Raw genomic sequence first — 25,093 nt, forward strand, 5'->3', positions numbered from 1 at the left:
TGGGAATACTTATTCTAATAGAAGCTCTGTCATTGAAGAACTTTCTGATGTAATATCATAATTTAAGGAAGAACTTAAGTATTTTAGATTTAAATACTTTTTGGTTTGAATACCAAGAAATACTTTCATTTGAAATAAAATATAGCAAAATAGATATATGACTCTGTAGCTAGATATACTGCTCAGAAGGCATATCATGCTGGAAAAGAAAAAAATAAAAATAAGTACTTTAAGAATATAAAATGTAACTGTGTTCAGATAATGAATATTGAGGTTAAAGTTATTATTAAGAATGATGGCTTGGAAGTTATTTTGCAGAGTTGTTTGTTCTTTTAACATTTATTTGTTCAGATAAAACAAAGTGTTAATGGTCAATATCAGCATATCATATGGTCTCACTTAAACAAAGTTTTGAAAAAACATATTCATGACAAATTCATTGTTCCTCATATATTGACCTAAGAAGGTCAAAATGTATACAGTTACAACAAAAGCTCAGGGTCTAACTAATCATGACTAAATATTTAAAGTAGCCTTCTATACAGCTGGTGAATTTTAGCTTCTATGCATGTAAATTTGAGTAGGTTTTCATATGCATTCAGAGAAATGCTCATTACTGGAAGAAACATTCTTTGTTGTCACCACCAGAAGGCCTCCTTACACTATGAAAGCTACTACAGTAAAGCCATTATGATTTTTCTCCAGTTAGTTTACAGACCAGTTTAAAAAAAAGTTATCCATTCAGACCACGCGCAATTTAGATGTATAATGCCATATTAATGGTAAATAGCTTTATTAGTATCATTAAATAATAATCCTCAAGTATTATATACAATATATTTGATAACAGTGTTAGAGAAATATTTCTAGTAACATTTCTCAGTCTTCCCATCTCCACTGAGTGTCTTATTATTATTGTTATTATTTTATGCTTAGTGCCTGGAGTTTTCTTCAGATATTTATCTCTTGCACTGCTAGTCTTCCCTACAGGCTCAGTTGCTTGCACCATATTTAAAGTGATAAAAATCTAGAATCTTCTCATATCGTGACCTAGAGTTCAAAGCATCTGTTTAATAACATATATAGATGCAAAACTCCAGATAATTGACTGAAGAACTATACTGGAGATGGGACCAGTTCTTTTTCATATATTTTCTCCTCATGGGATGAACCTGGAATTTTGAGTTTCTGCTGAAAGACATGTTCCTTTGATCTTTTGTTTGTGGAAAGGGACTCTAATTAAAAAGTTGGCAAGATTTAGACTTTAGGTAAACAAGACATTCACCTCAGAGTTACTGTTTCAAGAGTGCTATAGTACTACTGAAAAAAAAAAAAGACTCTTGTAGTCCTCATGTATATAGAATTCCTGTCATTTCAAAGCTAACCTATAATAAAAGCAGTCAAAGAGTATGAAGGAAATTTGAGTATTCTTCCCTAACAACATTGCTTGCAAATATCTTTCATCTTTTGCACTCTAATATTCAAGGCAAATCAAAGATCTGGGCTTCAAATATTTTCTCATACTTTAAAACATTGTTAAACTGGCCACACTTCACGGCATTAAAATGCATGGATAGATTGTATAATACATGTGAACTGTACAATATTGTCAAATGTCTCAAACAACAGAACAATGGAAACAATTTTTCTCATTTATAAAAATATCATTTTGCAGCATGTTAAACAGTTACTGTAACATATTGCCCCCCAAATATTTTTTTGTTGTTGTTTGTTTCTAAAAGCTAGTGAATTTGCAGTTCACAGATGTCTATACATAAGATTTTTCAAGTTTCAAAAATTTTGAAGTGTTGCATATGACTTTTTCCATTTAACATATGCATTACTACCGGACGTAACCAAATTAAGTACTAATTCTTTAGTTCTTTGTTATCCTGATCATTTTTGAATCATTGGTACTCAGACGTTCCTAAGTCACATTGCAATACTAAGATGCTGTGGCAAATTACATAGACTAAACGAAAGTATAGTGATTTAGCTTGCCTTCATTGTCAGGTTTCCTAAAATGTGGCTCAAGTTCAATACCTTGAAATGGAGTTAATTAAAAATCAATGGACTCTTTAAAAACTTGAAACTGTACTACCGTACTTCATTTATGCCCATTCTAATATACAAATAATCAATTTAAGATATTCCAGTGTTAGTACCAATATTCATTTATATTATTTTTAAAGATTGCTTTTGTCTTATTAGCTACAGCTACCTATTCCTAGTCCTGGAGGAGAAAAAAAGAGTTTGTTATGTTCTGTGGTATGGTGTTTCATCACAATGTTCTAAAATGATGTGAAGTAAGATACATAAATAATAATTCTAAACAAATATTTTGCAATAACTTCCAAAAACCTTTCAATTTTTATGAACTGCTTGTAAGGAAATGTATACAAATGTTAATTTAATGTTCGGTTTATTGTAATTGCATGAGTGAATTTTTTAGATTTGTTCACAAAACATGCAGTCACAGACTGCTTTCTTTTCATCCAGAAATTAGTTTTACAAACAGATATTTTTTAAAAAACTGAATAGCCACTTGAAAATCTGTGAACTTAAAGTAACTCTTTAATGCCCATTGAAGTTAAGCCAGATAGTCATGTGAAAATAATTTACATTACTTTGGTTTTGCCACTTCAACCCAAATCCAGTGATAAAAGAACTGTCCAATTCTTTCTGATGTATGTGAAAGCAGCTAACACCAGTGATTCAACCAAGTGAAACTGTAATTTAAAATTATTTTCTCCCACATAGAAATCTACATAAACCAACTGCTCCATATTCATTCATCACCTATTTTACAACGTAAGCACTCTTCAGGCATTACACTTCTACAAGACAACATTTAAATTCAGATACAACAAAAGGCTATTGCAGTATATATTTTCTTCCAGAACATTTAACCAAATAAACATGTTCTTTACTTCTCTTTTCCTGAAATCATCCAGATGAAATATGATGAATGCATTCTATTTCCTTTTTTTTTTTTTTTTTCTTTTTTTTGTTTTCTCCCCTTCAACCAAATGAGCACTCACTACTTCCACAGTTGGAGATCCCTTTTCAAGCTTTCCATACCAGTGTTGGATATTTATAGAGTGGGCACCAGAGCTTGAACAGGTTTTTGAGCAGGTCTGGGTCCTGGAAGCCAAGGTACCCCCAAATCAGTGTCTATGTGAGGCAGGTACTCCCAGCTTTCCTGAATTTCAAAGTCTTTGGAAGCTGTTTCTGTGAAGATCATCCCATTGCAGCTCCTGCTGGATTTCAGTTGTCATACTGAACCAATAATTTGAGAATGAAAACTATGGTCTGGTTCATCATTCTTGAAAGATTACCAATCCCTCTCCAGAGTAATTACTGGCTCCATGTTCCATGAAAGCACCAGGAGCACAAGATTTCCCCTCCCATCAGCACCAGACATCTCTGTTCACCAGGGAAGCATTTTGATGGCAAAGGACATTCTAACAACAGATACCTGTATGACCTGTAAAGTATGGGAATAAGGAATCTCAGTGGGTTGTTCTCAGCTTAGTTGTAGGTTGTATTTGTGAACCTAAGTATCTCCTGTAATTTCTCATCACCTCAGTTTCTCTAGGGTAGAATTCATTACCATTTGAAAAGCTTTCTGAGATCTTGAGATGGAAGGCAATGCATAAGTGCAGATCAAAGAAAACTGTACACCAATACTGATAAAAAGGAGAACACCGCAGCTCAAGCTATAGCCTTAAGTACGCTATTAGCGTAACCTCAGTGAAGTTTATCTGCATGAGTGGAGGTTGCAAAGGATGCCCAAGGACATGGGTAAGCTCTTGAGGGTGTCTTCAAAGTTTCCTCAGGTATCCTCTCACTTTAGTGGGAATGATCAGTGTTTATGACCTGGCAGGACTGGTTTGTAGACATACAATATGCTTGTAATCTTATTTAGCATCTGTTTAAACAAAACATTTGCACAAAAAGATCCCTGATATAGAAGGAATGAACTAGAAGAACTTTTATCTGCAAGAAACTAGTTGAAAGGAAGAGTGAATGAAGAAACCACTTTTTTGAGGTAGTTGGTGATTTATGGAATGAGATATATACTAATATGAAGAGCATCACAAACATGCCTAAACTAAATACATGTATAATAATATAATCTCCTCCTTCACACTCTTATGCAAATAGGTATAAGTAAACATTCTTAAACAAAAAGAAAAAAAAAAAAACCACACACCACCATACCAGATAATTCTGTTGGTCCATTAATATTTTTAGGAATATAACCCATGATTTCAACCCCTCACAAGGGAGGAGAAAAAAGGAAGGAACAGTGTTAAAGAAGAAAGTCCTTTTCTGACCTGAGTCTTAGCAAAGCTCTATTTTTGACTTTCCGACAACAAATGACAAATACTTTATCCTGTGACATAAGCCATTGTCGGAAAGGAAACCTAAAATGACTGACTCTGATCTTCTCAAGTAATACTGTTGGATCTAAAGATCTGTGGTATTTTTAAACTTATGCCATTCTTCTTAAAGTTGTGACAAAATGGCAGTGGTATACCCTCACACATTCATTATTCTCAGACTAAGCAGCAAAGCGACTGATTAATGTGGACACTAAGTCAAAATTCTGACTTTGCCTGTATATATCCAGCCATACTAATTTTAATCTCAACATTGCAATCAAGCATCCTTATTTCTGCATTCAACAGAATTACTGTAATTATCTGGGGTTCTTTTATTTTTTTCCTCCCCCCTTCAATTGGAACAAACATTAAAAAGCTGTTCCAGAGCCCTAAGCACCTGAGCTATAAATCAACAAATAAATGCTGCAGACTATCCCTCAGAACTCACAGATGTTTTTAAACACAAACCCACCCACAATGAGCTTGGCTCCCCACCTGTCCCCTACTAAGCATTTTGGCATCTGCAGTTACCTATGCAATATTACACTGGACAGCACACCTTAATAACTGACAACACAGAGCTCTAACAGACAGGACTTGAACAAAAGCAGAAAGTCTATAGTTGAGAGTGCCATCATATTGCTACAGCTCAGATCCTGCAGAATTGTTCATTAGTACTCAACACTGAAAGTTGGAGAGGATATTGTTATTGCAAAGTAAATCAGGGATTTTCCTTTTGACATCATGAATTTGAGCTTGGAAGGTTTCCAACAGTACTAAGGGAAATGACACATGCTCAGTCAGCTTGGAAACAACCCCTGAACACTTGGAGAGACTCCTCCTGGACTGGCATCTCTTTTGAAATGTTCCCCATGTTCAAGGTCCTTCTTCCAGGCACTGCCCCTTCTCTTTTGTGTTCACTGGAAATGTGGGTCTCCCTTCTTTTTATCCTGCCTATGTCACATCACCTATAGATCCACTGAGTCACCTGAAACTCCACTGAGAATAGACACTCTCCCTATCCACTTCTCTCATGTTAATCTACACTTCTTTTTCTCTCCCAGACACCTTTCCATCAGTGTTTTGTTTTTCTTCTGTGTTCTGCCTGTGTTAATATTCGTATTCTCTTCTGTTTTCTATAGCCCATCCAGTTTTTGTCTCTAGCTGGAAACTATAACCTCCTTCCCATTATTTCTTCTCCCAGGATTAAACAACAACAAAAACAAACAAAAAACCAGCAACCACAACCACTGCACCATTCTTGCACTTACCAGCAACTTACCAGCCTCTATCTTTCAGCTCTGATTGCTCTGCTGCCTGGAAACTGAGGGCTCTTCAGTAGACATTTTAGGTGAACTAAATATCCCATATGTAGGTAAACACAGCCCTGGCATCAGGACTGAATTAGGAAATAAATGTAATTATATTATAGAATTTTGTATACCAGAAAACATAAGTGTCTATGTTCAAAAGTGTAATGCTGAAGACTTCTCAGCTGTCACAGAAAGCTGAGGATGTCTTAACTTGTTGCTTTTTCAGTTTTTCCGGACTTGAAGCCCTGCAGATCAACACCTCTCTGGTACTTAAACCCAATGGTGAGTTCTAAAAGAGGCAATCTGTTTTTCAGTACATGTTTAGCAGTCAGGATCTCACAAAATAGATATATATGCCCCTTCCTTCTGAAATACTCAAGGTGTTCCCAGAATTCAAGAAAAAAAAAAAAAAAAAAAAAAAAAAAAGCATTAGAAGACTAATCACGATGTGGGAGGCCCATGTTTAATTCTGTCTTTTGAGGAACTCCAGCTAATATTTCCTACTTCTCAGTATCAAGTCCTAAAATCAGATAATAGATCCTGCTGGTCTGAGCCCACCTAGGTTTCTCAGACCTAGCTTTAAAATTTTGGGAGTTTCAGAATGGGTTGAAGGTGTGGACCTCTCCACTCTGAACAACTTTGTTGACACACAATTTAGATAGCAGTGGAGTTTCCCAAACATGTGAAGTAGTTTTTCCAGTTGCTTGTTCCTTTCTGCAGTACTATGTTGAATCTACATACTTAATAATAACTAATTCCAAGAAATAGGTTGTTGCCACCAGATGAGCTTTTGTGGAGATAATTTCCATTGTCTTTCTCCTCAAGCCCAAAATTTGAGTAAAACGTACAGATATGCTGAAAAATTTATCAAAACTGTTGGTTTTCATATAATGATCCCAGCACAGCCCTGTGCTCACAACAGCATTGATGCAGTATATTTACATAGTGTTTACAGTATTTTAATCTCTGTTTTGGCAGGATTTTATACTTATCTATTACCTTTTTCCTCTGTTTTTCCTCCCAGTCATTCCAAACCTTGGAAGATGATGCAAGTAAAACAACAGTTTCTCATACTACTATTGATATGAGCTAAGATATGTCAGTCACAAATTGGCTAACGACAGAGATTCTGTGCCCAGGCAAATCCCTCTAACCCTATAATACCTATAAACAGTAGTGGGTAATTTTTGTGTGCTTTAGAAAAAAAAAAAGATTTTGACTTTTAGCCATACCACAAAACAGTTTGTCATGCAATAGAGAGAGAATGAACAGACAGTAAGAGAGATTTTTAATTATTATTATTATTTAAAGTATTATTGCTGCATATTCTGCATCCAGTATGGTGGTTAAGCTTGTAAACCTAACAAGGTCAAATTTGAAATTCAGAATAGAGATGAATTTGTTTTTGTCAAGATCAATTTGTGGTAACAGCAGTTTTATCAGCAGGGTGTAGTAACTATGGCGGAGGACTGTCAAACTGCCAGTTGAGTCTATGGGAAGCCTATTATCAAATAGGGTGATGGTTACTATTACAGTCCCATCATTTTGGTTTTACTGAAATATTCTCACAGAAACATGACAAAGTAATTGATGGATGTAAGACAGAATGAAATGGCTTTTCTTTGATTGTGTACCTTTTCAATAGATCCTTTACTTCCTTGTCTTACTATGTAAAAAGGACAGGGAGGACAGGAGCAAGAAGGTGAAAGTTCTGTAGAAAAACAAACAAACAAAAAAAAAAAAAAACATGAACACTTCCTTCCTCATTAGACACTGAAAATTGCATGATAGAATTCTGCATCTACAACATAGAACTTCACCTGAAGAACAGAAGAAGATTCTTCTTCTATAAAGCTTGTAAAGTTACATTAGTTATAACATAGCTGCTAAAGGTACTGAATAGTACCTAGAGAAGTTAAAAATGAATAAATAAAAAATCTCAGAGGAAGCCGTAGAGGGAGAAGAATGTGGACCAGAGAAATGCAGAAAGACTGATGTCCAAAGACATAATTACCCAACAATTAAAAGTACTGTGCAAGTGAGAAAAGAAGACAGATTTGAAATGACAGAACAGCTAACCCCAGTAGATAAGAAATAACTTTTGTGTTGGAGTGGCTTGGTAATGCCACACACATGTGCTACCCACAGAAAGTTCATTCCAATTCCTGTCCAAGGTCACTTCTTTGGTATTGCATAAGAGGCAGAAATATTTCACTTTCTGGTATTCTCCCTTTGGCAAGCAGCTTTCTTCATAGCAGCTTTGAAAATATCACACAGCAAGGAATGTACATATGAGATGCCTTAGAAGAGCACTCAGTAACGTAAGTTTCATTCACCATTCCCTACCTCTAGGCTTCTGTATTGTAAAGAATTGGGGGGAAAAAAGAGGGACAAGAGGAGCAGAAGTGCTCTCTCCCCCCAGTCTGGTTTTCTTAATTTCCCCAAATGCCACTATCTGCAATGTCTGTACTAGAATTGCCAATAAACACATGTAACAATCAGTAACTGTCTCATTTCGCATGATGTCTACAGATAAAGATGGGAAAAAAAAAAAAACAACAGCTCAACAATGTGTGAATTGTTACCCCTTGAATTGTCAGAATTTTCTAGTTCAAATCAAAGGCAATTTGTAGCAGAAGCTTCTGAAGTACTCCCTTCCCCCCTTCCCCCCCCCCCCCCCCCCCCCCCAAATCACATTACTTGTTGCTAACAGATTTTTCCACTTGGTAAAAACCTGTAGCAAGAAAAATCATTTTCTTGGTGTCTTCTAGCTCAAAACAACAATGTAATTTTCTAAAGTTAGACTGTAATTTCTGATCTATATAAACAAAAGTGGCGAGGCCTAAAGTAGTGTCTGTATTTCCTTCTTTCTTTCTTCCCAATCTATTTCTCTAATTATTTCTTATGGTTCTAGTGTAATCGTTTTAGCTTGATTATCTGCCTTTAGATATAACTTGCCTCTGTCTCCCTCAGACACAGACACTTTCTGTGCTGCAAAGATATACAGATCTTTCTGGATAGTCAATTTACTGCCATTACAGTAAACACGTCAATCTTCCAATATTAAATCCTGCAGCTAAATTGTAGGTCTTGTCAAAGGTTTTGAAATTTTGTTACAGATGCATCCAGAGGGAGGATCAAGCTTTACTTGCTGATTTCTCCCTCTGCCATTCTTTAGTTTGAGGTCCCTTCTTGTGCTTTAGAGTGTGCCAGGTAGGTTAAAGTTCATCAAAAACAGCAGGAAAAAAAAAAAAAAAGAGATATGTTGTCAGCGTTCCCATGCTGCATTGCTATTATGTGGGCATAGAAGGGCATATATACCAAATGTTCCCTACTGTAAAGCTTGAGAAGCATGAGCAATCATATTCTTCCCCATCCATCTGTTAAATGTGTCTCATTCACCTCCTAAGTAGAGGTACTTCCATTGAAATTGCTTATACCTCTCATAAATACAGAAAAACAGCTATAACAAAATGAAAAAAAAGGGTTTTGTGCATTGGGCAAACATATTTGGTTTAAGTTTAAACTATTGGGAGTTGGAAGAGTTTGTTTCTAAAAAACAAAAACCAAAAGAAAAGAAAAAGATCAACAATCTACTAAATTTATTCTACATTTGTAATAAATTTGGATGACAGACACATAAGGTTCGAGGGGATGTGAATGAGGATAAAGTGCTTGAGGCCATATTAACCATTTGAACCACTCCCTCTGCCCCAAACCAGGATAAAAGGTTAGGTATAGAGAGGATCAGAAACTGATAATCACATAGAGGTACAACAGGATCACATGATCTCAGCTAAAAGAGATTTTAAAATTAAGTTTACTTAGACAGGAATGCTGAAAATAAGGGTAGAGTCTGGAAAGACAGGCCAACTTGACTCATGTAGGCAGAAAGGCATGTATGCAATTCCTGAGTATGCACACATTTTAAGCATCAGTTGAGGTCAGAATCCTTTTATGCTTTGAACTCAGTTACCTCTTAGGACTTTGATAGGGGAAAAAAAGGACAGAAGAAGGCCACATGGGGTGCAGAAGTACCTTACACGTTGAGAAACTGAAAAGAGACCACACTGGTAATTCTGCAGGGTCAGCACAGAACGCCAAGGACAAGACTTGACAAGTACAAGATCACAGCTCTTTGTCCCACAGTTCCCAGGCCCTATATCATATTAGCCTCCATAAACACAGAGTATGGCAGCAAGCCAAGGTTTTATCTTTTTTTTCCTCCTGACTGCTTAAGAGAAAAAAAAGAAAAAAAAAAAAAAAAGCTTTACCATTTGAAAGAGTTAACAGAAACAGCAGTAAAGCTTCAAAGACAGGCTGGCTCCTGAATCAAGGGAGTAAAGAGATAAGGTGACCTTGCTTGAGAAGAGCAAGGCATTTATCTGAGCAAACGACTGAAAGGGAAGTCTGCTCATACTTAGCCAAAAACGTGGATATTTATGGCTTCAATGTGCCCTCCAAGCTCTTCACATTAACCCACCCCCACATACAAAGACTGACCCCTGGATTTAGTGAAAAACAGTATTGCCTAATAACATTAAAACAATGTGCTGTCAAGTGTCCCAGTCAATTAAGCCCAATGTTTGCTGTTCCCCTAGCAACCTAATCCTAGGGTGTGTGGATATTTCATCTCTTTCCTTACTGCTAAATAAAACAAGGACAAGAAACAAGCTTGAGCACTGGCCTGGTGATCATCCACATTGTTTAATTACTAGCATGCTCCCAGGCTGCTTTGACTTATGCCAGTTTTCTGGGAAGTAGTGCCTAAGCCTGGCTAGAGGGATATCAATTTCATATCAATTCTAATAGATACCATGGAACCAGGTTTTGTTCCTGCCAGCCTCAGTCTTCCAGCATTATCCCCAGTTTGCATCTCTGACGTCTACCCTAGAGCAAGCAATGCATAACCTTCACTTCATGTATGAAAACATCATTCTTATGAGAACCCAGCATAATTCCCTGGTGAATTCAGGTTCTTTGTACTAGTGGGGGGGGGGGAGGAGGGAATATATGTATGTTCTGTGATTGTTTTTCAGCCCTGGAAGGACACCTTTCACAGTTTAGACAAGATCAAACACTATGTATTGTAACTGGGGCTGGTTTGTTATCAAGGTCAGAAGATTGTTAACATCTTCATTTATCAACAGGCACGGAGTTTGCACCCCTGCAGAAAGTTCAGCAGTTCCACATAACCTTCTGATAATTAAAAAAATGCTAAAACGGAGCTGAATTTTGTCATAAAAGACATAGCAAAATGAATTCTCTTCCATTTTTGCCACAATAGCAGCACCATGATTTTATCTACAAAATACTGGTAAGCTCAAGGAAAAGATACAAACCAGAGCTGTTTATCATTACTCCACAGCCACCTGCAGGCAGTGTGTGCAGGTCAGTGCACTGACAGCTCTCTCACTTCTGTTTGAACAGATGGAGTAAGCAACAGAAGATGAGCATGTTCCTTTAGTGATCCTGCCAACGCTATAGTTTCTATATATCTGCTGTAGTACCTTAAAATTGAGATGGCCTTAACTGAGGTGTAATTTTCTAAAGAATAAAGATAAACATGAATAACACATATATTAAAAATATAAGTCATGCATGCTTCTCCTGAATGTCTATATTGACAAATGCTGTGCATCCTCAGATTTCTCACCTACACTGCCCTAAATTTCATTTTCCCCAAACACCACAGGATTCTATAATGGACCAAAGATTCTAATTTCTTTTTTAACAAATAAAAAGGAAACAAACAATAACAACAAAAAATACATTATGTATGGTCTGATACCTAAAATAATACTTGAAGTTTCCAGCGAGAGTTTGTTCTCCCTAAAACTCTGACTTGGCTGAAACTTGGTATATGAGTAAAAATCATAGCTCTTGGCACCCAGTCTTCATTATCATAACAGAGATCTAAACCTATGCAGCCCTCTGTGTGTTCTCTATCCTACTATGTTATGGCCTTGCACTGCTATTATTATTAATACTCTTGCTATTCTGACATCCAGCTGCACCTCATTACAAATGAGTTCAAAGACCACAATTAGAATTAGGGACCAGCACACTTGGGCACGTGCAGACGCACACAAAGAAAGCCTTTGGCTTCTATCCCAGAGGTTCATTATTAGAATTAAGGTTTATATTACAATAGCAATTAGAGGTGCCAAAAGAAGTTGGGACCCATTATATCATAAATACCTCTACTGCATAAATAAATAGCAACATATATTTCTTACCTTGAAGAACCCGCAGTCACAAGCTTTCAAGCTTGTAACCGCAAGTTAAGTAACAAGGATTGTGACACACCTAGTTTAAATAGGTGATTAGCGTCATTGTTATCATCTGTGCTATTTACTCTTTCCTCCATATAGGACAGAATCATGTCTAATTAAAAAAAAAAAAAAAAAAAAGTATTAAGTTTGACAGAGAATATAATACAGGAAGAAGAAAGAACTAAAGACACCTGTTCCCATCAGGTATTTCATGAAGGGTGACAATAAGCACATTACGGTTTCATTAATGACTCTTTCCAGGTCTTCTAATTGAAGAAGTTCTTTCTTTTGTGATCCAGCAAAATGAGTTTAGTTCTGACATTACTCATAGAAACCTTTCTCCCCGACCCTACACAATCACCAACTTCTTGAAGAACTTGCATGCTTTTTGCTGTTATATAGAGATCATACAGAAGCGACAAGAAGGTGGGAATTTTATTTGCTAAGTATGGATAGTGGGATCTGTTGTCATTATATTAAGGTTACTGAGATGCTAGCAATAGCTGCCCACTACTTGAGTTCTCAGTTCTCCTTTCTGGTCTCTTTCTCCTCCCTTCTCAAGTCAGTAGTTTCTTACAAATAGCAAGCCTTGAGTCTTGAGATCAGGTTATTCAAAGCATACCTGAGGCTGTAAATAGAAGTAACGGGGATCATGGAGTTCATGTCTCCTAGCTGTGACAGAAGCTAATGAGCCATCCACTACTATGCAGAGATGATATTAGAGAAGGGCTCTTAAACCTAATTTCCTCAGAGGAACTTTGTGAAAGTATTCAGTCACAAAAGGAGTGAAAGGAAGGGTAAATGGACCATGAATGAAAGTTGTGATTTCTTCTTCCTTGAGGATAACCCAACTTGTCTTTTTCAAAGGACTTTTTGGAGGACCGTTTAATTTTGCATACTCATGGGATGTGAGTGTCTAAGGCAACACCGTACACAGTGGTTCTCTTCAGTATGCTTACCTGAATTTACTGGTGCAAAAGTTACCTGATAACAGAGTTGATAAAAATACATTTTCAATTACAGTTACGGTGCCTAAAAACCCTAGATCCGACCATTGCCAGTAGTGAATACTGTATAAAGGTTGTGTATTACAGCAGGAATATACACAGAAAGCACAGAAATGAGACGTATTGGTCTCTGCGTTAACCTCCCTGGAACTATTAGGTAAAGTTCAATGCTTAGGCTTTCTTAAAAAGGGTGCCTAGCTCCTCGTTGCAATACCTACCTTTCTGACCTTCTTCTGTGTAGAACCAGCATCTACAGGTTGTACACTCACAGTTCTTTCAGTGCTATATGTCTGTCAATGGGGATCAAGATAACCAAGTGTACTGAGCAAAGCACTGTCAAAATGAGCTGGTGGGAAAATTGCAAGAGACAACCTTGTATTCACCCTCACCAAGGCATGGGGAGAGAGGCAAATTTCCATTTTTTAAAATCACAGCTCTGACTCCTGCGATACCCTGCCAAAGCCTGCCAGGTCTTTGCCTCCCCTCAGCACAGTGTTGCAAATGAGATTTGCCTCTGTAGTCACGTGCATGAATAGAGATTTGAACACCACTTTTCAGACCCACTACCAAAGGGTCTGTCCACAGGGTTTTAGGGGATTTCTGACCAATGTTTCATTATTCTACTCTTTGTAGAATCCCTGAATATGTTTGAGTGATAGAGGGGCAGATATTTTACATATTAATAAAAGCACTTAGACAAAAAGTGTGTGTTCCTACCATTGACCAACAATAAGGTAAAAATACAAACTGGAAGACCAGAGGTCAAGGGAAATGGTCACCCACTGAATAACAAACCACTGAGGCTGTATATATAGTTCATTTTTACCTAGGCAATTCAGGAACTGAGATTTTCATTCAGATGAATTTTTGATAAAAATTCCCAGAAATACAACAAGAAATGCCCAGTCAACAGAAAGCCAAATGTGGAGGATGAAATCTTCCCTTTTTAACACAATTGACACTTTTCAACATGACATATTTCTGCCTCCTGTAGTAGCTGACAGCAGAGTAGGAATTTCATATTTCAGGTTTAGATATCTCCATCCTTTTGTATACCTAGCCTCAAGTCCTTCTATGCAAGTCACTCAGTCAGTTTGTGCTAGTACAGCTAAAAGCTTTACTGATTAACAGTATTAAGTACCATCTACAAGTTTAGCTGACCTGCTGAGCATAAATCATGATAGTGGGTCATACTTACCAGGGAATTTCAGACCATTGTGTATTTTTAAAGACAGATCAAGAAAACAACAGACCAAACCACCAAAAACTAAACAATTCATGGAAAACAGAATTGTTCCCCTATCCAGGAGAAGACAAACTGTATAACAGAATGTGTCACATTACATGTTGCACTACTGAAGATGCTGAGTTTGCTGGTGGTATGGGAAGTATTTGTAATGGAAAAACAAACAAATAAAAATGATTAAATAAGACATTTATTCTCTCTCCCTGTGTTTCACCAGTACTGTCTTAAAAAAAAAAAAAAAAAAAAAAAAGTATAATCAGGTGTATTAATTACAAAGAAATGTTTAATATAGTACAATTTTCTGTCTGTTGCCAGTACCTCAATTACATTCAGTCTCTTATATGCCTGCAGCCACAGGCATGTCAATACTACACACTGACGGAAAAAACAAATTCATGTCTTATTAAATTTGCAACTGTAGCCGCACCCATTTCACACCTGAATTTCTCATCCTCCAGGCAGATTTCACTTATACATTTTCAGGTAAAATTCTCTGTTTATGAGTTTGTTTCACCATTTAGTTCCTAAGTAGGCTGTTTCCTTCTCATCTAAAAGTTATATCTGTGTGGTCAACAGAAGATTATCAGATCATGAACCATCAGCTCTTTCTGTCTTCCATTCAGAGCTAAAGTCATAAGAACACAATATATAATGTAAGGCTCATGATGCATCTTTTTTTTTTTTTTTTCTCTGTAAAGTAAACTCAGGTGTTATCATTCAACAACTTCATGTATTAACTTATCATGTGCTTGTAAAGGTGAAAGCAACTAGTCTGTCTTTTGAATTACCTCACTTTTTGCTATACTCTTTAGTTAGACAATTTCACACAATTGATAGTCATTCTTTTGCTTCCATGCATGCAAGTGTAACCTGACTCACCCGACATTACAATTTGTGTGTGTGAATATGTGCTTATATTCATAGAAGCAAAGCACTGGTAGAAAAACTAAACAAAACATAGGAATAAAGTACTTGGACAAAACAGTTAAGATCCACAGAGGCCATTGTCAGTTGCTTATTTGGCTGATGGGATTCTATTGCACCTATCCCTCTACTTGTTATCTCTTATTCCATTTATTCACTGTGAGACAGAAAAGCTTTACTAAAGGACATTGCAGAAGCCTTTGTCCTGCTTTCTAGGACATCCTGGCTGGATGGCTGCAACACTGGTCTTACTGGTTGAACTTGTACATTTACATTCTCTCAGGCAGAGGAAGAAGGTGAGTTCAAGTGTCCCACAAGGGGAGCTTTCTAATCACTTGGCTACTGGATGGGGAGGTAGGGAACACACAACATCACTGTTCTTTCCAGCGCCTGTGTGAGGCCTGCCCAGAAAGGCCTTTTTAGGGAAAATGCACATTGTTTGGCCAGATAGGTGGGTACATTGAAGAACATGTAATTCATGGTGCTCAGAAAAACTCAGATGCCTACTATCTATCACTGTCAACAAACCAATTGTGAAAAAATACTTTTATTGTGCAGGGAAGTTACTGAGGAAAGTTTAAGTACTTTATTCTTTGGGAGTTTTCAGATCCAGAGGTCATTTTAGTAGAGGTTTTGGAATTGGAAGTGTTTCTCTTAAGCACCTGTACAAACAACAATGTGACATTTATATGAGTACTGTGCCCTAGCGAATTGCTGGGACATGTGGATGTGCTGGAAGATAGCTTCTTATTTTTTTCCCCCCTCCCTCTATGAACAACGCAAGTCATCATCAGCAAAGGAGATCAGTCAGCAAATAGTATTCCAGAGCAAAGAGACAGGATTGGTCTGTAAAATATGTCTCCCCACCTAGGCCACTGTGTGAGTTGCTAGCTCTTTCCTGTTGAACTAATCGTTCGTGTAACTGTTTTGAAAGCCTGTATACTGGGGAAATGTAATTCACTTAGAAGTTCTTCACTTAGATATTCTAATTTTCTGCATTCATCACTTTTCTAGGGTGTTGCAATGTTTTTGTATGATCCCTCCTGAGGACCAGTTTCTTGCACAAAACAAAATGTAAATCTGCTATGAAATCCTCAAGAAAGTAGACACAGAGATCAGAATATAGGCCGGGATCTGAAGAATTTCTACTTTGCTGTATACACTTTGTAGTACTTTAACCAAATACCTTTAGTTTTTGAGTCAAAGATGTTGACATATTTGGAACTAAGAAGATGACAGACATTCATGTTATGAGTGACTTAGTTCTTATATTTGCTCCACTATATAATGAAGATTTTGTTTCTCACTGTGAGAGTTGTTTTGAAAGTTGTAAGAGTCAATTCATGTTTGAAAAAAGCTGCCTGAGTGATAAATAATAGTGAAAGTAACTATAGTCTAATTAGTTTCATTATTCTTTACATTGCTATCTTATGCATAGTTACTCATCAATGTCCTCATGCTTCCTTTTCCTTTTCCTGAGACGTCATTATAAAACAACTGTTTAAAGGCAACAGATTGCTCACAGATCCTGAGCAAGCCCGGTAAGTACAAGAACAGCTCAGATCTCTGCTTTTCCCATTTATTTTTCAGACTATTTGCATTCAATATGTACTGAACTCTTCTTTTTGTCTGTGTCTAAGGTCCACGCATTTTAAAACATAAACCAGAAGGACATTGCCTGAGCTAGTAGGAGGGGATAAAGGAAATCCTATACTGGTGGAACAATTACAGGAAGCTGACATAGCCATTAAGACGTTTAGAAGAATCAACCAAGAAGAAAGTGGTTTTGGTGTGGTGCCAATTTAGAGAAGGAAATAGCTTGTACATAGGGATGAATTTAAAAAATAACAACAACAAAAAAAAAAGTCATAAAACAAAAGGGCAAAAATGATTGTGCTAATATTTAGCTGAAAATGATCTTGCAATATTGGGACAGTCTGTTACCTATTAACATTCTGTAAAAGAGTTAAACAGAGAGGGATGAGGATTTCCTCAAAACTGATAATATGCCCAGATGGAAAAGACCTTTCAAAACTTTGTGCCCATTTTCATATTGCCTGACTGAAAGTGAACGTGACTGAACTACATTATGTTCAGACTCTATCCAAGTGGCCCATTAGGAGCTTTTAGCATCTGGTAATTTTTTTTTATGTTGCCTGAAAGTCTCACCTGTAATTTGCACTCATTTGAAAAATGGAGAAGCAGCTGTGACTTCATTCCTCACCTTCAAAAGCTTTCTAAAGCTATGCTTGTTTTCCTTGGTCTCCCAAATTTTATTGAGCTAAAGGACCTTGAGTTTGCATATTCTTGGTAGAGACCTTAATTTTAAAAGATAAGATCTCCATACTTATAAGGCACATTCCCATTCCTCTGATGTTGCTAATGTTGGTCAGAAAGTTCATGTCCCATCATCAAAGAGCAGTTTATCATATTTCCCCACCTTGGGGCTTGCATGTGACAAGTCTGCATTTGTGCCATCTCTCCAGAATGACCAAATGTACACAACCCATGGCTGAGAGGTGCAGAGGATGGAGACAAGCACAGGAACTGACAGCAGAAAGCTTAAGCCACTGATGCTATGGCAAATAGACAGAAACTACCCTATGAGGACTGAACAATCTTCTTTTTTTTTCTTTTTTTTTCTTTTTTTTTTTTTTTTTTCAGTCAAAAGAAGAAATAAAATACAAAGGGTGTTAAGATGGAGAACTGCATCTGGGCCTGGAAGGCAGTAGAGGAAATGAAAGTCAATGGTTCTGGCTGAAAAAGTAAGAGGGAAAGAAATGGATACACTTGGTTGCTTATTAGCATAAAATTAGAAACTATTGCTTGGAAAACAGGTGGGGTAAAGAATGGAGAGACAAGCTCATCAAAGAGCTGGGATGTGGGAGGTTCACTAGACAAGCTGTTTTAGAAAGCTGAGATGAGGAGGATAGAAGTTGAAAAGTGGAGCAGATATGCAGAATAGTGAGGTGAAGGTCAGCTCTGATGACTGTGATGGAAATGAAATAGCTGAAGAACAGAGACTGAGACAAAACATGGTGTAAGGAACGAATGGGGAAAGGGATGCACTGAAGAGGGAAAGAATCAAAGTCAGCAAATAAGAGTCAGTGCTAATTAAAATGTAACTTGTTCCATGATCTTCAGCAGAGCCTTACTTTACAGAGTCAGTCCTGCTGTCAGAAAATATCAGTGAGAGACACAAGCAAAATATCAGCCTCTTAACGTCATTAACAATGTCTGCATAGAGAACTCACGTATACATTTGTATGAATTAAAACTGAAGCTACCACTCGTTCTCAAATGCCCAGAAAGGAATCCACTCTTGAGTCTAAGATGGAAAATGACAGAAAATGTCTAATTCCTATTAAAACCAAAGTCAGCTTCCATAATAAATTCACTTCTATTTAAATTCTTTTCATGACTGTTTGTTATCTATCTGTTAGGATAAAAAACCTTTTCCATTCTATTGTTTCTCACAGCTAGGACATTTAAATTTTAAAAGCAAGTCACTGTTTAATAGTATTTAAAAGCTAAACAGATGGAGCCACGTAAGTTTCTCTCAGTTTTCAGATAAGTCACTCTGGAGATAGCAGATGAAGTCTCCTATAAATTAAGTGCTGTTGTATTATGCTACCATTGATTATTGCATTAGTTAGTTAGGAAATTGACATCCTGGATAAACTTACACTGTTATTAAATAATTATTTTAAATGATTAGAAGATTGTTCAGATAACTCAACTGGGCTTTACTGGTAGGTCAATAATAAGTTACATTTTAAATAAAAACAAAGAGGTTATAAAGAAATATCAGGCCTGCATATGCAGCTTCTAACCGAGCTCAGAACACTATACTTCTGCTTATGTCACAGGGCATAATGTTCGGTAATACCTCCCTGCATAATATTATTTACATACCTAAATGTTCATTAGCAGATTGGTTCATTTTTGCCTGAATGTAGTAAGAAAAAAAAATCATAGGAGAGTTTTATAATGAATTATTTGTTTTAAACTTCATAATAGATGTGTGTGTTCCATTACATTATAGTACTCTGGTTACACAATTTTGCAGTTAATCTAGAGTTACAATGTGCATTTTATAGACAAATTGATTGTTGGTAATGACTAAAATTATGATATGGACCCAGACTTTCAGTTCATAATGAGAAATAATTTCCCTCAGAATGTTCTTATTTTCTCCCTTTTAAAAAGAAGCCACATAGTATGGCATTTCTCAAAGGCAGGTAACAGAACTAACACACACATCCTCTTCATATAGTAAACTCAACACTTTTTCCTTTTGACATGTATGAGAAAGGTCATGACTGTCAGGGGCACTTTGCTTTCTGTATCATATAATCATAGAATCATGAAATAATTTGGGTAGGAAGGGATCTTGGACAACATCCACTAGACCAGGTTGCCCAAAGCCCCATCCTGTCTGGCCTTGAACCCTTCCAGGGATGGGTTGCTCTGGGTAACCTGTTCTAGTGCCTCACCACCCTCATAGCAGAAAATTTCTTCCTGATATCCATTCTAAATGGGATCTAAATCTCTTTTAGTTTTAAGTCATTACTGCTTGTCTTATCATTACACTTCATGATAAAGAATCCTTCCCCATCTTTCCTGCAGGCCCCATGTAAGCACTGAAATACTGCTAAAGTCTCCCTGTAGCCTTCTCTTCTCCACGCTGAACAACCCCAACACAACCAGACTGTCTTCATAAGAGAGGTGCTCCAGCCCTTTGATCATCCTCATGTCCCCTCCCCTGGACTCATTCTAATACATCCATATCCCTTTTGTGCCAGGGGCCCCAGAGCTGAACACAGTACTCCAGGCTGGGTCTTATGAGAGCAGAGTAGAGGGAAAGAATCACCTCTCTGGCCCTGCTGGCCACGCTGCTTTTGATGCAGCCCAGAATACAGTTGGATTTCTGGGCTGCAAGTGCACTTTGCCGGCTCATGTTGAGCTTCTCATGAACAAACACCCCCAGGTCCTTCTCCTCAGGGCTTCTCTCAATCTTTTCTCTGCCCAGCCTGTGCTTGGGATTGCCCTGCTCCAGGTGCAGGACCTTGCACTAGGCTTTGTTTATCATCATGAGATTGGCACAAGCCCACATCTCATGCCTGTCCAGGTCCCTTTGGATGGCATCCCTTCCCTCCAACATGTTGACCACAACACAACTTGGTGTCATTGACAAACTTGGTGAGGGTGCACTCAATCACATTGTCAACATCTCCAACAAAGACATTAAACAGCGCCAGTCCCGGTACTAACCCCTGATGAAAGCTGCCCCTCACTGATTTCCAGCTAGACATTCAGCTATTGACAGCAGCTCTTTGGCTGAGACAATGCAGCCAATTCATTATCCACTGAGTGGTCCATCCATCAAATCCATGTTTCTCTAATTTAGAGACAAAGGTGTGCTGCAGGAGTGCAGGACAATGTCAAATGCTTTACACAAGTCCAAGTAGACAACATCAGTTGTTCTTCCCTTATCCACCAATGCTGTAACCCTGTTGTAGAAGTGGTTTATATGAATGTATTCTACTAGACACAGTTTTGTCTAAAGAACTATCTCTTCATTAAACATAGCGCTGTATGAAAGACATCAAGGTGCTGGAACATGTCCAAAGAAATGCAATGAAGCTGATGAAGGATCTAGAAATAAGTCTTATGAGGAGCAGCTCAGGGATCTGGGGTTGATTAGCCTAGACAGAAGAATGTTCAGGGGAGACCTTATTGTATTTTATAATTACCTTAAAGGAGGTTGTAGCGAGGTGGGGTTTGGTCTCTTCTCTTAAGCATCTTGTGCTAACTCGAGGGGTAATGGTCTCAAGTTGCTCCTGGGGAGGTTTAGGTTGGATTTTAGGAGAAAATTTTTCTTCACTGAAAGAGTTGTGCAGCATTGGAACAGGTTGCCCAGAGAAGTGGTTGAGTCACAATCCCCTGAGGTCTTTAAGAAACATGTAGATGTAGAAATTAGTATCATGGTTTAGTGGTGGATTTAGTACTAGGTTAATAGTTGGACTAGATGACCATAGAGGTCTTTTATAACCTGAATGATTCTATGATTCTATGATATGAGAGAGTGTAAGTAATCATAAGTACATTGTAGTACTGCTTTGCCCAAATGGCAAAATTTGTATGTGAGAGGTAATGATTACAAATCTCCTGCTGAACCATCCCATTACCAATAAGACAATATTTGTGATTTCTTCAGTTTTCCCTTTTATAAAAATAAGATGTTATGCAACTTCCTATTCCTAAAATTATTACATTAAAATAATACCTTTACTGAGTATTAAGACTGAGTAAGTAATGCCAGATTCATCAATACCATGCCAGTTAAACAGTCTACAGTATATTCCTTATGACACAAGCTGCTATTTATTGAAGGAAAGTAGCATTTTAGTTTGTGTGATAATTTATAATACTCAAATAATTTGATTTTAAACATTCAGATGTTGAAAAGAGTTTATTTATGCTTCTTTGTAGCTATACTTCGTCTTTCCAACAATACTCCATTCCTGTGTTTATTACCCTTTGCTTTTTTGCTCTATCTAGTTTTAGCTGTTAGAACTGCAGACAGATTTGTGTATTCCCTGTAAAGCTCTGCTGTTCGAAAGGGAAAGCATTTTCTAAAATCCAGCAGATAGCTTGTAATAAATGTGGTCTGTCATGTACCATAGTCTGATAGGATTTAGTAAATACAGGGGTTTTATCAGTAACTATCACATGGATAATAAGGCTAGGTCATTTTAGTATCCTTCTCTGTGGAGGCAACAAGGATAATGTCACAGAATACGTCATTCACCCAAAAGATTCATTCAAGCACAAGCCAATAGGGAAACAAAGACTGGTACTATTCAGAAGGCAAAAAAGAAAGCCTTAGGCATATCCCAATCATGACACAGTTCAGAAGGCTATGCCAGGGTCAGAGAGCTCCATGGAGAGGTCTCTGCTGCTTTTGCCCATCAGAAAGTGGAGAGAGTATAAGAAATTTGTGAACTCAGGAAAAGCATGTGGCACAGAAATATTTTATTTGGCAGAGAAAGAAGGGGGGTGAGGGGGAAGAAGGCTTACTGTTGAGTGTTTTTAATTTCAAGGGACAGTTGCACACCCTCACTCAGCCATGACGTTTTTTTTCTGAGTGAACTTGATTTAAGGTGAAGGAAGCTGTGAAAGATCAATGGTGTCCCCAGAGAGAGCACTGAAGCACTCCTGGATCACCCACAGCATGTACACCCTACTAGCTCCCACACTACTTTGTGTGGCAATGGATTGCCCCTAGAACAAAGAGAAGATGCTTATATGTAAGAAGGCAACAGGCCAAGTAGGTTATCACCTTATCTGTCCAATAGCAAACATGACGAATAGCAAGAAAACTTCATTTTTCTCTGTTTGTTTGACTGGCTAAAGAAATATACCTCTCCCTAATCAGTATTCTTACTCCTAAATTCTCTCCTATCTTTTCTCTCAAGAAATGGCTTAAAATGCAGGGAAAAAAAAGAAAAACAAAAAACATGCTCCTTTTAGTCAACTGCTAACTGCTAACTAATCAACATACCTTCCCTGGGGGGAGAACCAGTTCAATCATTTCTTGCAGTGATATGAACATATTTTTACCTTAGAAGACAGTCCAAACAACAGGCTATGCAGTGTCATGGAGTGCATTCCTTCTCTTGATGGTATACTAGTTTGGATGAAATAATGTTTTCATCAGATACAAGAATGAAAGCAAACACCTGTGTGTTAGGACACTTGCTGGGAAAAAGCAATATCTGCTGTAGGCAATGCTTTGTGCAAAAGTCTGAAATGATATCTGAATTCTGTGTATCTGTATTGATAGATTGATAAATTCTATTTAACCACTAACTCTTACTTACTTACATGAGGCCCCTAAATCCTGTGGTGAGCAAAGCATCTTTTGTATGGGAGTAGTTTAGACATCCCCTGCTCTGTAACTTGACTCGCACATTATGCAAGGAAAGTAGGTGCCTAACTTGGATGATATAAATCCATTAGATAACCAGTTATTAAGACATAGAAACAGTCTATACTGTGATATCCAAGGCTCTTTTGAGAACATAAGCACTCCAGAAAAACCCTAGTAGAAACATGTGCCTGCAGAATGTGACTGCTTCCATGGTTCAACCAGCAACAAATTGGGCTTTTGTGGATGAATATTCTGTTCTTAAAAGCAGAAGATGACCCAGGTCCTTTTGCAGACCTAGCTCTACCTCTAATTTTATACTTTGGAGTTAACACACAATGATGTTATGCAATGCTCATTTAGCGTATCTCTTTGGGAATTTAGGACTTCCTCATATTCAAACTCCTGTGTAGCTGGAAGGGTATCTGGACTTTTGGACTCAGTGATTGTATATTCTTTAAAAGGAAATTTATTCTACAGGCAATGACAGTAGATAGGTTGTGTTCTGGGAACAACAAAGAAAACACTTTTTAATATTTCAGATACTGTAGTCCAGAAATTTTAGTTTGCTCTCAGCAGTTCATACTGAGATGAATATGGATAGAAAATCTGCCTATTGATAAAACTGCCGTAAATCTCTTCTTTCACTAAAGAAGAGGCAGAATTTGCTCTTCCACAATAAATAAATAGATAAATAAATAAATAAAATATCCACAATGATTGCTCAAAAAATTTACCACCATAACAAAAGGAGACTGAAGGTTTTTGCTGGAATTACATTTTAAGGCTTTCTGTCAGAAATCTTAAACAGGAACTTGATGTTACACAGTCCAGTAACCAAAAAATCTGTAAATAAACATCTTATGTTTTTTGGGATGATGCAACATAGTTTGTTCCAGCCAAAGTCAGGCACAGCAGAACTGTCATTAATGTGATTACAGCAGGTATTAATATTGCAACCAGGGAGCAGCAGCTTCCATACCATCAATGAGGAAACAAGAATTGCGGTTCACACAACTCTAACATGAAGCAGTCTGAAGCGCCAGCTAATACAGCCCAGTTTCCAAGATATACAAATGAGCCCTAGCAATGCTAGGTAGATATGGAATTCTTAACTGCTTTTAGTCTGAAATGAAACATTAACTTAATCCTGCTGGTGTATCTAGCTGGTATATTGCTCGTTGCTTAATGGGAAAAAAAAAATAATCCTGAATTAAAGGGCAAGGCCATTTTCCTTGTATTTTTTGCGTCCCCCTCTTCAGGAAAAATAAAATTGTGGTTGAAGTTTGGACATCCAAATGTGGGCAGACTATACTTCTCAAGTCCTACAATTAGTTGGAGTTACATTACTCACTTTTTTTTTCCTTCAAGACACTGACCTACAGCTAGAGGAACTGGACATATCATGTGCTTCTATAAAGAGATGGTCTGTACAAATAGATTGTTCTCAAAAGAAAATAAGATATAATCTTATCCTGATAGGGGACCTACTTGAAAATTATTGTTCTCATAAATTTGTACGCTACTGGAAACATCCCCCAGAATGAAGGGGGATGTTTCTCTTGATTACTTATTGGAAATAAAATTAATGCAGATTAATCCTTTACTGACAAATAAAAACAACTATAGGTGGAGGTTTAGTTCCTTTTATATGCATATAAATACAAATCATCATTATAAATCAAACAATTTTCAATTAAGTATGATCAGTAATTTACTTCAACTATAAATATTGAAGATAGGATTACTTTTACATTATTGATGATGAAGTAATAACATTTCATAGCTTCATGTGGTTTTTTTGTTTGTTTGTTTGTTTGTTTTTTCATAGCTTCATGTGCTTTTCACTCACATCAGCAACAACGGTATCTTTTATTTAGCATTAGATTATAATAGGAAGAATTATGGCCATAGTCCTTGCACTATGATTAATATACTCCATTGCAAACAGAAAATATAAAGTGAAGTTGCCAGCACTGTAAGAAAGTTGATATTGCAGAATTTCTC

At 37.1% G+C, this 25,093-nt stretch overlaps 1 long non-coding RNA gene across 1 annotated transcript; it reads right to left on the reverse strand.

Annotated features, from left to right (window-relative positions):
* Positions 1 to 307: 307 nt before the first annotated feature.
* On the reverse strand, positions 308 to 12,014 carry LOC110353731 (uncharacterized). The gene is made up of 2 exons (XR_002404566.4): positions 11,941 to 12,014; positions 308 to 3,487 (listed from the first exon to the last, which is right to left on the reverse strand). It is a non-coding gene; the product is annotated as an uncharacterized lncRNA (long non-coding RNA).
* Between the last annotated feature and the right edge of the window lie 13,079 nt (positions 12,015 to 25,093).

Source organism: Anas platyrhynchos, chromosome 1 (genome assembly GCF_047663525.1).
Source record: "Anas platyrhynchos isolate ZD024472 breed Pekin duck chromosome 1, IASCAAS_PekinDuck_T2T, whole genome shotgun sequence".
Lineage (NCBI taxonomy): Eukaryota > Metazoa > Chordata > Aves > Anseriformes > Anatidae > Anas > Anas platyrhynchos.